At 38.5% G+C, this 13,984-nt stretch overlaps 1 protein-coding gene across 13 annotated transcripts in view; it reads left to right on the top strand.

The window, feature by feature from the left end:
- The window catches only part of DST (dystonin), a 372,684-nt gene that overhangs the window by 129,163 nt on the left and 229,537 nt on the right, over window positions 1-13,984 (top strand). The window lies entirely within an intron of this gene.

Below are 13,984 nucleotides of genomic sequence, written 5' to 3'. Positions count from 1 at the left end.
TGGATCATATGGTAAATCTAGTTTAACATTTTAGGGAATGCCAAACTGTTTTCTAGAGTTGCACCATTTTATATTTCCCCTAGCCATGTGGGGGCAAGGGTGGGGCTTCCAATTTCTCTAAATCTTTTCCAGTACTTACTGACTTTCTTTTTGATTTTAGCTATCCCAGTGGGTACAAAATGCTCTCTCATGTGATAGTGATTTGTATTTATCTAATGATGTTGAGCCTCTTTTCACACGTTGATTGCTCATTTGTGTATCTTCTTTGGCAAAATGTCTATTCAGATCTTTGACTGTTTTTAAGTTGGGTTGTGTGTCCTTTTATTATTGGGTTTTCTTTTACCACTTATGCCCTTGGTGCTATATATAGGTAATTTTTGCCTAACCCAAGGTCAGAAAGATTTGCTCTTATGTTTTCTTCTAGCAATTGTATAGGTTTTAGCTCTCACGTTTTGGTCTCTGATCCATTTTGAGGAAAAGGTTCTTTTTGCATGTGGATATTGAATTTCTCAGTATCATTTTGTAAAGATTCATCACAGAATTGCTCTTCTGCTCTTTATTTTGTCAAAAGCCATAAATATGTGGGTCTCTTTTAGGACTTTATTATGTTTCAGTGATCTTTATGTCTATTTTTATTTAAAACATTTTGTTATAAGATTAATTATTAAGTTATGATAACCTGATTTATCAGAACACCAAACTAATTTAGATGGGTTCAGGAAAATACTTAGACGGTTGGCATGCCAAAATGAACATTTCTCCTCTGTGTGTTAATCATTCAGCAGCATTTATTGAGCTCCAACTGTGTGATAGGACATGAAGCTAGGTACTAACTCTCATAGATGCCATGATAGGCCCTGGGAGCAAAGACAGATCCCTTGCTAGGAAATGGCCCAATGGAGTTCTTGATCTGTTTTCTCAGTTGCTCTTTTCTTCCTGTAACTGGGCAGGCATTCAAGGGCCCACAGCTGAGGGCATGCCTACATTCACAAGCAAAGTGCAAATGACTAATCTTTTATTTATTGAACAAACCATCTTTGAATGTTTACTATATGAAAAGTACTGTGCAAAAGCATGCCACATTTACAATGAGGACCTAAGACAGGGCCCTGTCATTTTAAGGGGCTTATGTTTGAGTACATCATGTACATAAAACGATTCTATAAGGAAAATGATTACTGGTGTCCTGGAAGAAACCATGGAATATATGAACATAGAAGAGAAGCCTTCTTAGTCTGGGTGGCATTACAGGTTGACCTGGAAGGGAAAAGTAAGATTTCAATAGCCAGAAGAGGAGGGGGAGCAGAGCAGCATTTTAGGTTGGAGGGAATACCATGAGTATAAGTGGAGAGAGATGACAGGGGTAGTTTCAAGAATGTGACCTCAAGCATTCAGTTTAAAAAAAAATTTTTTTTAACATTTATTCATTTTCGAAAGAGACAGAGTACAAGTGGGGGAGGGGCAGAGAGAGAGGGAGACACAGAATCCAAAGCAGGCTGCAGGCTCTGAGCTGTCAGCACAGAGCTCACCATGGGGCTCAAACTCACGAACTGTGAGATCATAACCTGAGCTGAAGTTGGACGTCTAACTGACTGAGTCACTCAGGCGCCCCAAGCATTCAGTTTTCTTTTCACATTCTCTTCGCCTTTGGGATTAGAAGGAGCGCTCTATTGTTCAAGCACTGGCCTATATGTCTTGCACTATACCCACAGCTGTGTCCTGTGGTTCACCTTTGCACATGTGGTCTCTGATTTGCTAGGTGTTACTTAGCTCAAGCCTACTCTTGGTGAGTCTTGTCAGTTCAAAAGAGAGAGTGCTCAGAACTGAGGCTGGAGAGAAAATCACTCACACTTAGATTTGAGGCTCCAGTATGAGGCATAAATACAGCATCTCCTCTGGTCGTGAACAGCTGGGAGGATTAGCCGTTGAGTATTTGTGGTGCACAGGCCTTGGTTGAGTAAATGGAATCTGGAAATTTGGCAAAATTGTAATGTCATTTAAGAAGTGAATCAACTTGAAGAAATTAAAGACATCTTTGAGAGTTTTAATCTTCCTACAGAAGGTATAATTCTGTTACAGGGATTACTTTTAACAACAGTTAATAGAACCTCTGTCAAAAAATTTTTATTAGGTGACTAATAGAATAAAGCTGTGTTTGTAACTCTGTTCAAAATTGCCAGTTTCCTAAATATGTTTTTCAGTGTTTTTATTTTGGAAATATACATCATGGTACTGGGGAGTTGGAATTTCATCCGGATTTAAGGAAGCTTTTTTTAACAGGGAAGAGGTGTTAAGCATCAGCATGGATTGTAGCAAAGATAGAGGAATCTCATCATCTAGAAGTATCTTTAAAAATAGTTTCATTGTTCATCTCCCTGTGACAGTTGTCTTGGTCATAATCCAGGGTTATTTCAAAGGTTTAATGTAGAGGATACAACCAGTTGTTCTCAGTGGTTTGTCAGGACTCGAGGAAATGGGCTTATGTTTAAAGAAGAGTGAATTAATTTATGTGTAAAGTATCAGAGAGTGTCAGAGTATTGTAAAGGCCTTAAAACTATGAAATATGGGGTGCCTGGGTGGCTCAGTCAGTTAAGTGTCTGACTTTTGGTTTTGGTTGGGGTCATGATCTCATGGTTTGTGGGTTCAAGCCCCACGTCAGGCTCTGTGCTAACAGCATGGAGCCTGCTTGGGATTCTCTCTCCTTCTCTCTCTCTGTCTCTCCCCTGCTTGCTTGCTCTCTCTTTCAAAACAAATAAATAGACATTAAAAAAAAAACTATGAAAGAAGCTACTGAGAGACCCCATAGATTTTCCAGCCCTTGATACTTAAAAAGAGATGAAGCTACCACTTGTGTGATGGCCTCCCTTGGTAGTCTCTTGCCCAGTGCTCCAAAAGGGAAGTAGCCGGGGTGCTGTGACCAGGAGATATCTGCACTTGCCGGCTCCACCTTCCCTGGCCCCTTCTCCACAGGTGGATTTGATTACTCGCCTAGCACTCCCCCTTCTCTATGAGGGCGTTGCTTCCTCCCCAGCCTAGAGCCTGACTCCTATTGCAAGCCTTCCAGCAAGTGGCTCACTGTTTGCTTGAGGACTGGCAGAAGCATGCTGGACATCATCCATGAAGTAAGATGAAGTTCCTTTTTGAAGGCTTAGCCGATTCTCCATTTTTTGTGTGTATGCTGAGATAGTACCTATTTTTTTCTATAAGCAACGGTGTTGTAAAAGGTATTTTCTTAATTTTTATTAGTTTTAAAATTCCAGTATAGTTACCATACAGTGTTATATTCATTTCAGGCATACAGTGTAGTGATTCAGTAATTCTGTACATTACCCAGTGCTCATCAAGATGAATGTACTCTTTGATCCCCATCACCTGTTTCACCCATGCCCCACCCATCTCCCCTCTGGTAACCATCTCTGTGTTCTCTATAGTTGAGAGTCTGTTCTTTGCTTTGTCCCTTGTTTTCTTTGTTTCTTAAATTCCAAATATGAGTGAAATCATATGGTATTTGTCTTTCTCTGCTGACTTATTTCACTTAGCATTATACTGTCTTTTTCCATCCATGTTGTTGCAGATGGCAAGATTTCATTCTTTTTATGGATGAGTAGTATTCCATTTTGTGTGTGTGTGTGTGTGTGTGTGTGTGTGTGTATACATACACCACATGTTCTTTATCCATTTATCTATCAATGGACACTTGGGCTCATCCATAATTTGGCTATTATAAATAATGCTGCAGAAAACATAGGGGTGCATATGTCTTTTTGAATTAGCGTTTTGTATTCTTTGGGTAAATACCCAGTAGTTCACTGGATTATATGGTAATTCTATTTTTAATTTTTTGAGGAACTTCTGTATTGTTTTCTACAGTGGCTGAACCAGTTTTCATCCCCAAAAGTGCATGAGGGTTCTTTTTTCTTTACGTCTTCAGTACTTGTTGTTTCTTGCGTTTTTGATTTTAGCCATTCTGACATGTGTGCAGTGATAACTCATTGTGGTTTTGATTTGCATTTCCCTGATGATGAATCTTTTCAGCGTCTTTTCATGTGTCTCTTGGCCATCTGTATGTCTTCTTTGGAAATGTCTGTTCATGTCTTCTGCCCATTTTTAATTGGATTACTTTTGGGGGGCATTGAGTTATATAATTTCTTTATATATTTTGGATACTAACTCTTTATCAGATATACCATTTGCAGATATCTTCAGCCATTTAGTAGCTTGCCTTTGAGTTTTGTTGATGCTTTCATTTGCTGTGCAGAAGCTTTTTATTTTGATGTAGTGTCAATAGTTTATTTTCACTTTTCTTTCTCCTGCCTGAGGAGACAGATCTAGAAAAATGTTACTATGGCCAGTGTCAGAAAAATTACTGGCTGTGCTTTCTTCTTGAATTTTTATGGTTTCAGTATCTCACATTTAAGTCCTTAAATCCATTTTGAGTTTATTTTTGTGTATGGTGTAAGAAAGTGGTCCAGTTGTAAAAGGTATTTTAAATGGTGCCACAAAGAGAGAGGACAGTTCTTTTTTGGGGACAAGTATCTACTTAATTGTTGAATTATTGTGTAACATGTCAGCCATTGACACTCTATAGGGCATCTGACAAATGCCCCAAAGGAGATAATTCAACTCAAAAGCATTCAGTAAGCAGGTGCCATAACAAGCGCTTTAATCAGAATTGTGAAGTAGCTGACATTTTTATTTGTCACTTTTCTATATCTCTTTCTTGGACTCTTCTGTCCCCACTCACCAGCTACCCAGAGTTCTCCTGCTGCCTTCTTAGTGTTAAAAGCTCTTACTCTGGAATCCTACCATGCCCTGCACTGCAGTGCTTCCTTCAGACTCTCCGCCCACCCCCCTCCTCCCAAAAAAGTTATGCCATCTAATCATCAACCATATAAGGTTTCTCTGAAATTGATAATGGGTGTTAAGAAGAAAATCAGTCAGATGAAGTGACTTGGCGTTAAGGGGCGAATGACTGATAGGTTTCTGTATTCCAGGAGCTGTCTTCATTTTCATATGGGAACTGAATATATTTACCTGAATGCATCACCATTTTCTAGTAACTAATCTGATCCTGACTTATGATACCGGTGTAACCTTCCCAGAGTCCTTAAGTGGGGATTTATTGAGGAAATGCACATTTTGTGAACTAGTTGTAAATTTTGGTCATGACTGTAATTTAAATAAAAGGAATTAACAATTTAAAAGAATTTACATGATTTTTACTGAAAAAATATGCACAATTCTGTTTCATACTTTTTCATTTGAAACTAGAATTTGAAAATACAGTGGAATCTTACAAAATGTTGGTGGTGAAGGGTAGGACTTTGATGCTGTAGTTACAGACCATCTAGGTTAAATAGGCTTAATTTATGTCTAGTTATGTTTTTTAGGAGTTGGCACATATGAACTCATGTAGTACCTAGCTATTATAATAGTATTCTGCTCAGCTTTCATGATTTGTCTTATTAAACTATTATTGTTGTCACACATTTACATCAAAATTTAGTTTTTAATGAAAAAAAATTTAGTCTCATTGACTAGCTTATTAATTATTCATTAGAAGTATTGTGATTATAGCCCTCCCCACTTTGGCCAGCCTTTTGTTTCTTTTGCCCAAATTGTGAGAATGTGAACCAGAAAGAGGTGAGTATAAAAATGCCAGTGATGAGGGGTGTCTGGCTGGCTCAGTTGGTAGAGCAAGCAACTCTTGATCTGGGATTTGTGAGTCCAAGTCCTGTGTTGAGTGTAGAGTTTAAAACAAAAATGCTAGTGATTGGTTCCTTCTCTTTAACTTATGTTATTATTGAGAGCTGCTCTTGATAGAATAGCTTTTACCGTGATTTTTTTTCAAGTCATAAATGGTTTAAAGAAAGATATATGTAAGTAATGAGCTAGGAGGATACTTGAAAAACTTCTAAAAGGTGATATCCATATCCTCCTGCCAAACATCATTAGATTTTACCCTTGGTGACAGAATACTGGACAGAAACATCCTTTAAATCTCAGCTAAAATAGTGCACCCCATCCTTCCTTTCCCTACTCCATTTAAAGACTACGTGGAATGGATAATGCTGGTTTCTTTATAAATCAGTGTTCATTGGTCTGACATTATAGTACAGAGGTTGTCTAGCCCACATCTTTAATAAAAATTAACTCCAAATAAAACAGTGGACAGATGCAAAAAAGTAAGTAGAGTAATTGATTTTTGAATTCATTTTTCTCTTTCAGTGACATTATTTGTAATTGCTCAGCACAAGAACTATACAACTCTGCAAGTGATCAAAGATCTGCAGGCTGATGGGGAAATACACACAAAAATAAATTTTCCCCCATCTTCCCTTAGAGGGAAGAACTGGAAGGAAATGTAGAGGATTCAAACCCAAACTAAACCAAACCAGAACCAACTATCCCAAACCCAAAACAGATTTTTATGGAAAATAGTTGCATGCTTGCAAAATTTTAAAAATTGAAGGAGCCTTTTGAAAAGATTCCTATGATAATAGTGAAACTGTGCAAAAGAGAATATAAAAAATATGTAGGTGAAGACTAAACTGTTCCCAAATCTTAAAAGTGTTTACTGGGGCGCCTGGGTGGCGCAGTCGGTTAAGCGTCCGACTTCAGCCAGGTCACGATCTCGCGGTCCGTGAGTTCGAGCCCCGCGTCGGGCTCTGGGCTGATGGCTCAGAGCCTGGAGCCTGTTTCCGATTCTGTGTCTCCCTCTCTCTCTGCCCCTCCCCCGTTCACGCTCTGTCTCTCTCTGTCCCAAAAATAAATAAACGTTCAAAAAAAAAAAAAAGAAAAGAAAAAAAAAAGTGTTTATTAGTAAAATAAATGCTTTTATTTTATTTAACCATCTAATGTTCTACCTTTTAGTGAAAGACTAGAGAAGACCTTTTTGCTTTTGTTTTTTAAATTGATTATAGATTATAAACCTGAAAGTTTAAAAGAGAAATCTTCTTTGTCAAAGAACTTACTGGCTCCAACATAAAGAAGACAGATTATTTGTACTGCCCAGGATCAACATTGATTTGTTTTTTTTTTTATTTTTTTCAACATTTTTAATTTATTTTTGGGACAGAGAGAGACAGAGCATGAACGGGGGAGGGGCAGAGAGAGAGGGAGACACAGAATCGGAAACAGGCTCCAGGCTCTGAGCCATCAGCCCAGAGCCTGACGCGGGGCTCGAACTCCCGGACCGCGAGATCGTGACCTGGCTGAAGTCGGACGCTCAACCGACTGCGCCACCCAGGCGCCCCAACATTGATTTGTTTTAAACGCTTCCTTATTTTATTCATTAATACCTTAAGATTTATGATAAATATCTTTATAGTTTTATAAAACAGTAAAGAATATGAATTAAGTATGGCCTTAATGCTGACCTAATATATTTACTAAAAAAAAAGCATGACACCCCTTTTATTATAGCAGACAAGGATATTTCCCCATTATACTTGCTCGCACCAATTTAGAATTTATAGTAATTTAAGTAGAATGTAAACTGTAGCTTTTATTCTTTCACGATTCTTGAAGAAATAGTACTGGAGGAAAGAAAACTGTTCAGATAAAGCAACTAACTGATGCAGGCAGGCTGGTCCGAGGACCCAGAGGGGTCCCTGCGGGACCAGCCAAGAGGATCTTTGGCTTCTCACAGGATGGAAATCAAACAAGAGCCATGTTGGGGCACCTGGTGGCTCAGTAGGTTAAGTGTCTGACTTCAGCTGAGGTCATGATCTCACGGTTTGTGAGTTCAAGCCCCACGTCAGGCTCTGTGCTGACAGCTCAGAGCCTGGAGCCTGCTTCGGATTCTGTGTCTCCGTCTCTCTCTGCCCCTCCCCCGCTGTCTGTCTGTCTGTCTGTCTCTCTCTCTCTCTCTCTCTCTCTCTCTCTCTCTCTCACACACACACACACACAAATAAATAAACATTAGGGGCGCCTGGATGGCTCAGTCGGTTAAGCGGCCGACTTCGGCTCAGGTCATGATTTTGCGGTCCGTGAGTTTGAGCCCCGCGTCGGGCTCTGTGCTGACTGCTCAGAGCTTGGAGCCTGTTTCAGATTCTGTGTCTCCCTCTCTCTGACTCTCCCCCGTTCGTGCTCTGTCTCTCTCTGTCTCAAAAATAAATAAACGTTAAAAAAAATTTTTTTTAAATAAATAAACATTTAAAAAAATTAAAAAAAAAAAACCAAGAGCCGTGAGCTGACAGGAAAGAAGAGCCGAGTTTATTGACGACATAGAGCAGCTACAGACAATGGTGTCTAGGAGACTCAGGAAAAGGAGCATGAGTCTCATCTTTGCTTAGGGGTCTGGAGTTTTTGTTTTTTAAAGATTTTATTTTTGAGTAATCTCTATACCCAATGCAGGGCTCAAACCTACAACCCAGAAATCAAGAGTGGCATGTTCCAATGCCTGAGCTGGCCAGACACCCCAGGGGGAGGGGGTCTGGAGTGTTTAACTGAGGTCGGTGGTCTGGTGTACATGTTCTCTCAGGCATCCAGGAACTTGTCCAACTAGGATGAGTGCTCAAGTGTCCTCCATAAGTCACTAATGCTCTGGAGCCAGGGGTCTTGACATCAAGGTGTTTGGAGTCAGTGGTCTTGGAGAACACTCATGGCAACCTACCTGGTCACTCCTTAGATGTTATCTATTGGTTGGAAGACTCCAAAGAAATCATTAACTCCTTGTCCTTTATTAGGAGGATATACATTAAAGCGTGTGTAAGAGGGGCATGTAGGGTCTTAGCAAGAACAGAAGCATGAAAAGAAGCAAAGGAAAAAAAAAGCCATCTCTTTCTTTCATGGGGTCCCTTTGGTTTTCCTGTCTCATAATTACCCAAGAATATATATTGTTTTAAAACATATCTGTGTATTTTAAAAACATTAGTTACTTATCACTAGTTAGTAAGGTAATATATTAATAGATTAATTTAATTTTATGTTTGCTCCTCTTCCCTATTTTTATTTTTTGAACTAGAATTTCTAAGGATCTCTCCCAAGAGAATGTGGTAGCTTATTTTTCATGAGTGTATTGGTTTGAAGTAAAAAAAAATTGCATTGAAAAACATTTTAATTCATAGTTTTCACTGAAGCTGACTGTCCCTCTTCTCTTCACTCAATTAGTAGGCTGTGAGGCGATCTTATTTGGGACAAGCCTTCTTTTATTATTTATGTTCCTTCCTAAAGATAGCTAGTTGTTTTCCAGAATACTGTATCCTTTGGATGTAGGACTTCTTTAAGAGAGGACTTTGGATGCTTCTTGTGGCTGCTGTTGGGCCCCTTGCTGTGCTGGGATGTGTGCATTTTACCCAAGATTTACTGATAGAAGGCTCCCTCTGCTTTTTTCTGAGAGACCTTTCCTCGTTATTGTGTATAGATTTGACCCTCAATAGCTTTATCTGTGATTAGGGTTTAAGATAATACTTTATTTTACTTTATTTTTTGCTCAAGATAATACTTTACAAGGAAGCTTTTATATTGGTCAGAGATACTGAGTCCTTGTTCTGCTTAAGAGCCTTCTGTGGTTCTCTTTGCTCAGGAAAGGTCTGAGCTTCTTCCCAAAGTGGCATGCAAAGCTGTCACGCCGGGTCTCCCAGCCCACCTTTCCCCACCTCACCTTCTGCCTCTCCTTTCACTCATTTCACAGGCTGCTTTCCTTCCTCGGAGCTCACAACACAGTTGTGTGCATGTTTGCCTGGTTGTCTTTGTTCTTGCTCTTCCCTCCTCTTGGAACATTAAGCTCTTTTCTCCATTTCTGTCACCTCAGTCTGAAGGCTTCGAGAGGCGGCACTCTCTTATTATTCATCTTTGTACCCTTACAAGTTAAATGACACCCGGGCATGTAATGGACGCTCAGTAAAGATTTAGTGACCTGAACCGAACTGCAGCTACATGGTAACTTTAAGTTTAAATGTGGGAAGTAACATTGTGGAATTTTCCTAGATTAACAAGAACCACTACAAAATCAGACTTTTAAAAAAGGCAGTTTTAAATGTATTTAAATGAACAGCTAGATGATGATCTTATCTTCAAAGTTGTATTTGACTTAGGCAACAACAAACCAAACAATCAAAAGTTAACAAATTTTCAGAGTGGGGTTTTTGGTCATTTAAGCCATTTAGATGATGTAAATCTGGCAGAATATATACATATATATCTTAAAAATGAATTGCAGTATTGCTTATGTCATCATCACTATCACCTTGTTTATAATCTCTCTCCTGGTGTGCCCTCCCCACCATTTTGTACTTTATTTTCCTTCCTTAGGATACTCTTCTTAAGCAAAGGATTAGTGCCCTCTAGGGGCGAACTGCAGATGCAATGCAGTGCGCACCTTTTAAAAAGCACTGCAAATTCTAGAATTGTATGAAATACAGAAAATGATGCTTCATCCTTATTATGTAATTCAAGTTATATAATTTAATCCCAGAGTATCTCAGACTGCTTTCACTTTGCTCATCACTTCCCGTAGCACGATTTATTCAGACAGTTCTTTTGCCCCACGGGGGAAAATTTCCAAAATGAGAAGAAAGAACGTTTTATTAAAAATTGAAGCAGAAGGTTAAGACTGCTGGCAGTTAGTATAGTCATCTGTGAAGGAAAGTTACCAGGCCAAATGTCTATGACTCAGGCTTAGGACAAAATAAAAAGCTTTTCTGTGTCAGTTTAACTATTTAATTCCTTTTTTTCTTTATAAATTGGTCACTAGATGAGCTATTTCTAGAGAAGCCCAATTATTTCCACTCATTTCATCCACAACCACTCATTCCCCATAATGCAGATTTGCTGACTTTTAATAGTTGATTAACATTTTCTTTCATCCCATTCTTTGGTGGTCAGAAAAATGAGCAAATACAAGCACTTGAACACAGACAACCTCAGGTGCCTAGGAATAGTTCATTGTGTATGTATTTGCATTTATTATTATTACTATTATTATTATTACTATTATTATTATAACTCCTTTTTTTCTTAAGATTTTATTTTTAAGTAATATGTACACCCAAGGTAGGACTTGAACATACAACCCCGAGATCGAGTCCTATGCTCTTCTGAATGAGCCAGCCAACTGTCCCTGTATTTATTATTGTTAATAATGGTAACATTTGCTTGACATAGCAAGATAAAGATGATGATAATGGTATCTCTTGCAGTTGTGTGGCATTTTTTATATGTAGTATTTATGTGAACCTTCAGAATAATCACTTGAGGCAGGAAAAATAGGCAGTATAGCCTCAGGATTTTTTCAAGTATTACAGAAATTAAATTAGTGTATTTCTGTATTCTCTCCTAAAATTCTTAAGAAGTTAAGCCATAAGACTTAAGGACAGCTTTCCATTGTACCATTTTCAGATCACAGAATTTTTGTTCTCTGGTTTAGACTAGAGGCCTGTGTGCAAAGTTTTATTTTGAAGATGAGAAAATTGAGGCCTAGAGAGGATAGGCAGCTGGTGCTAGTTCATGAGACCCGTGGCAGAAGCAAGACTAAAATGCAGGTTTCCTCATTCTTTTTTCCCTTATTACATGTTTTCTTTTTTCCTAACTTGGTTTTGCATGGCATCATATTATTATTATCCTTCTCTACACATATCTAACTTAATTTTTCTTTACTGTTGGCATATATATGATGATGAAAAATGGCGCCTGATTTTGGAAATTGTCCCTGATGTCAGAAAGAAGGTTTAGTTTGATTTGGCAAAAAGCAAGTTGTGAAATTGCCTTCCTATGAAATAAGTGTTCAGAATCACACTTCATCTTTAACTGTCTGAGAGTGAGAATGACAAAGGAAGTGGATGTGGATTGAAATGTGGCTTTGGCAGTGCGTGGGCGGGTCCAGTGGACCAGAGAGCATGGAATTCTCAGCACTATGTGTTAGTTCCTGTCATGGCAGGCCACATCCTGATCGTGTGCTGAGAATGTCAGACCTGTACAATAAAGTCATTTATTTTGAGAGATTAAGCCAGGATCAGGAACTACATAGTATTATTTATATAAATGTGATCTCTTTTAGGTTCAGGCTCTTTTAGAGTTAGGCTGCCTTCTCGTTACACTGGAGATGCACAGGGAAGTACTTAGATCTAGATGGCATTGATGTGCAGAAATTGATAAGCGTAACTCTTCTGCCTGGTTTTTAAGTAGGTCCTTAGTCTTGTAAATTAAATTCATAGTTTGGAATGGGACTAAAGGAATTCTTACAGTGCTCCAATGAGTGAGTAGAAAAGTAAGCATTAAGGGTGCTGGGTGACTGTCAGTTGAGCTTTCGACTCTTGGTTTTGGCTCAGGTCATGATGTCATGTTTCGTGCGTCAGGCACTGCTGCCATTGTGGAGTCTGCTTGGGATTCTCTCTCTCTCAAAAGAATTAAATAAACTTAAAAAAATTAAAAAAAAGAAAAGTATTAGTACTCATTTCTCTAGGTTGCTTATTTGCATGCATATGTGTCATGCGTGTGGTAGATGTGTTCCTGAAAATATTCTTGAAAATTGATTCATCTCTGAAATATAATTGAGAACTTGAGGGGATTGTCATTTAATGGTATCCCAAATGGAAGGGATAATTACTTTATAACTTTTTTGGATATTTACAGATTTTCTAAATTAGAACTGCCTAAAATATGTTATGCTCTTTTTTTTTAGGAAACTGAAACATTTTTTAAACTATATTTTACTGTTGTATCGTTATCTTGTGACACCAAAGATTCAGCTGATATTTATCAGGAATTAGGAAATCAAAATAAAATGTCAGTCTGTGAAGATGGGGACACTTGTTTTAACGTAATTTGACTCACTTTCAGTGTTACTGGACATTTTATAGGTACTATTGATATTAGCAGTTATTTAGAGCTGTTGAGCCTAAGTTTAATACTTACATTATTTGAGCTAATGATCCCTAGATAGGTAATCAAATATTGAAAAGTTCTGTGATTTAGGCAAAAACACATAGGAATTAGTAAGTTTAATATGAAACAAGGGAATTTTTCTTCATTAATAAAAAGTATTTTCGGGGCGCCTGGGTGGCGCAGTCGGTTGGGCGTCCGACTTCAGCCAGGTCACGATCTCGCGGTCCGTGAGTTCGAGCCCCGCGTCGGGCTCTGGGCTGATGGCTCAGAGCCTGGAGCCTGTTTCCGATTCTGTGTCTCCCTCTCTCTCTGCCCCTCCCCCGTTCATGCTCTGTCTCTCTCTGTCCCAAAAGTAGATGAACGTTGAAAAAAAAATTTAAAAAAAAATAAAAAAAATAAAAAGTATTTTCTGACACAGATAAACTGGAAAATATGTATGTAGTCAACTAAGATAATAAAATGTAATAGTATTTGAAGTTTTTTAGGATGAAAAACTTAACCATCAAAAGTTTGTTTCCAGTTTACTTTAGCCCTTGCTTGTTATGCATTCAGATAGTTTTGATCATAGTTTAGATCTTGTTATTATTTTGTGCTGTATATTCACTTGACATTTTGGAAATGCAAAGAAGTTTGACTTATATGTACAAAACCTTTGAGAGTTTACCACACCAACTGGCAAGCATATAGGGCTTGTGCCCTATGTGTGATGTAGGTGGGATTCTGGTCTCTGCCTCTGGGCCACTTCCTTGACTCTTTTAATGAGATCAACACAAAGTAATGCAGCCTGGAATCACTAAAAGGTGAGAAAATGGAAACATGCCAACCCGCTGTGGAACAGCCATCTTAATAGCCTGCTTTGACATTTGTCTCTCTAGCACAAACCTTAGAGCAGGCCAAGTATTTACAGGAGATATCCCTACTTGGCAGACTGAACAAAGCTTTTGGGAAATCTTTGGTGTTTTGTGCTCTAAAGTCACAAGCTTAAATCAGGCCTGTGGAATGGAGGAAGAAGCTATTATAGATTAGGTGTTAACTTTGTGCTAGTGTTAATGTGGTTATAAAAACCCCCTGTCACAAGAAGATTTATGTTGTGCACAGGATGGTTTGGGCAGAGGTCTTCTAACTTGACATACGTGAATTAAAAATTTTTTTGAAA

Source organism: Prionailurus viverrinus, chromosome B2 (assembly GCF_022837055.1).
Source record: "Prionailurus viverrinus isolate Anna chromosome B2, UM_Priviv_1.0, whole genome shotgun sequence".
Lineage (NCBI taxonomy): Eukaryota > Metazoa > Chordata > Mammalia > Carnivora > Felidae > Prionailurus > Prionailurus viverrinus.
This window is presented reverse-complemented; position numbering and strand designations above follow the sequence as displayed.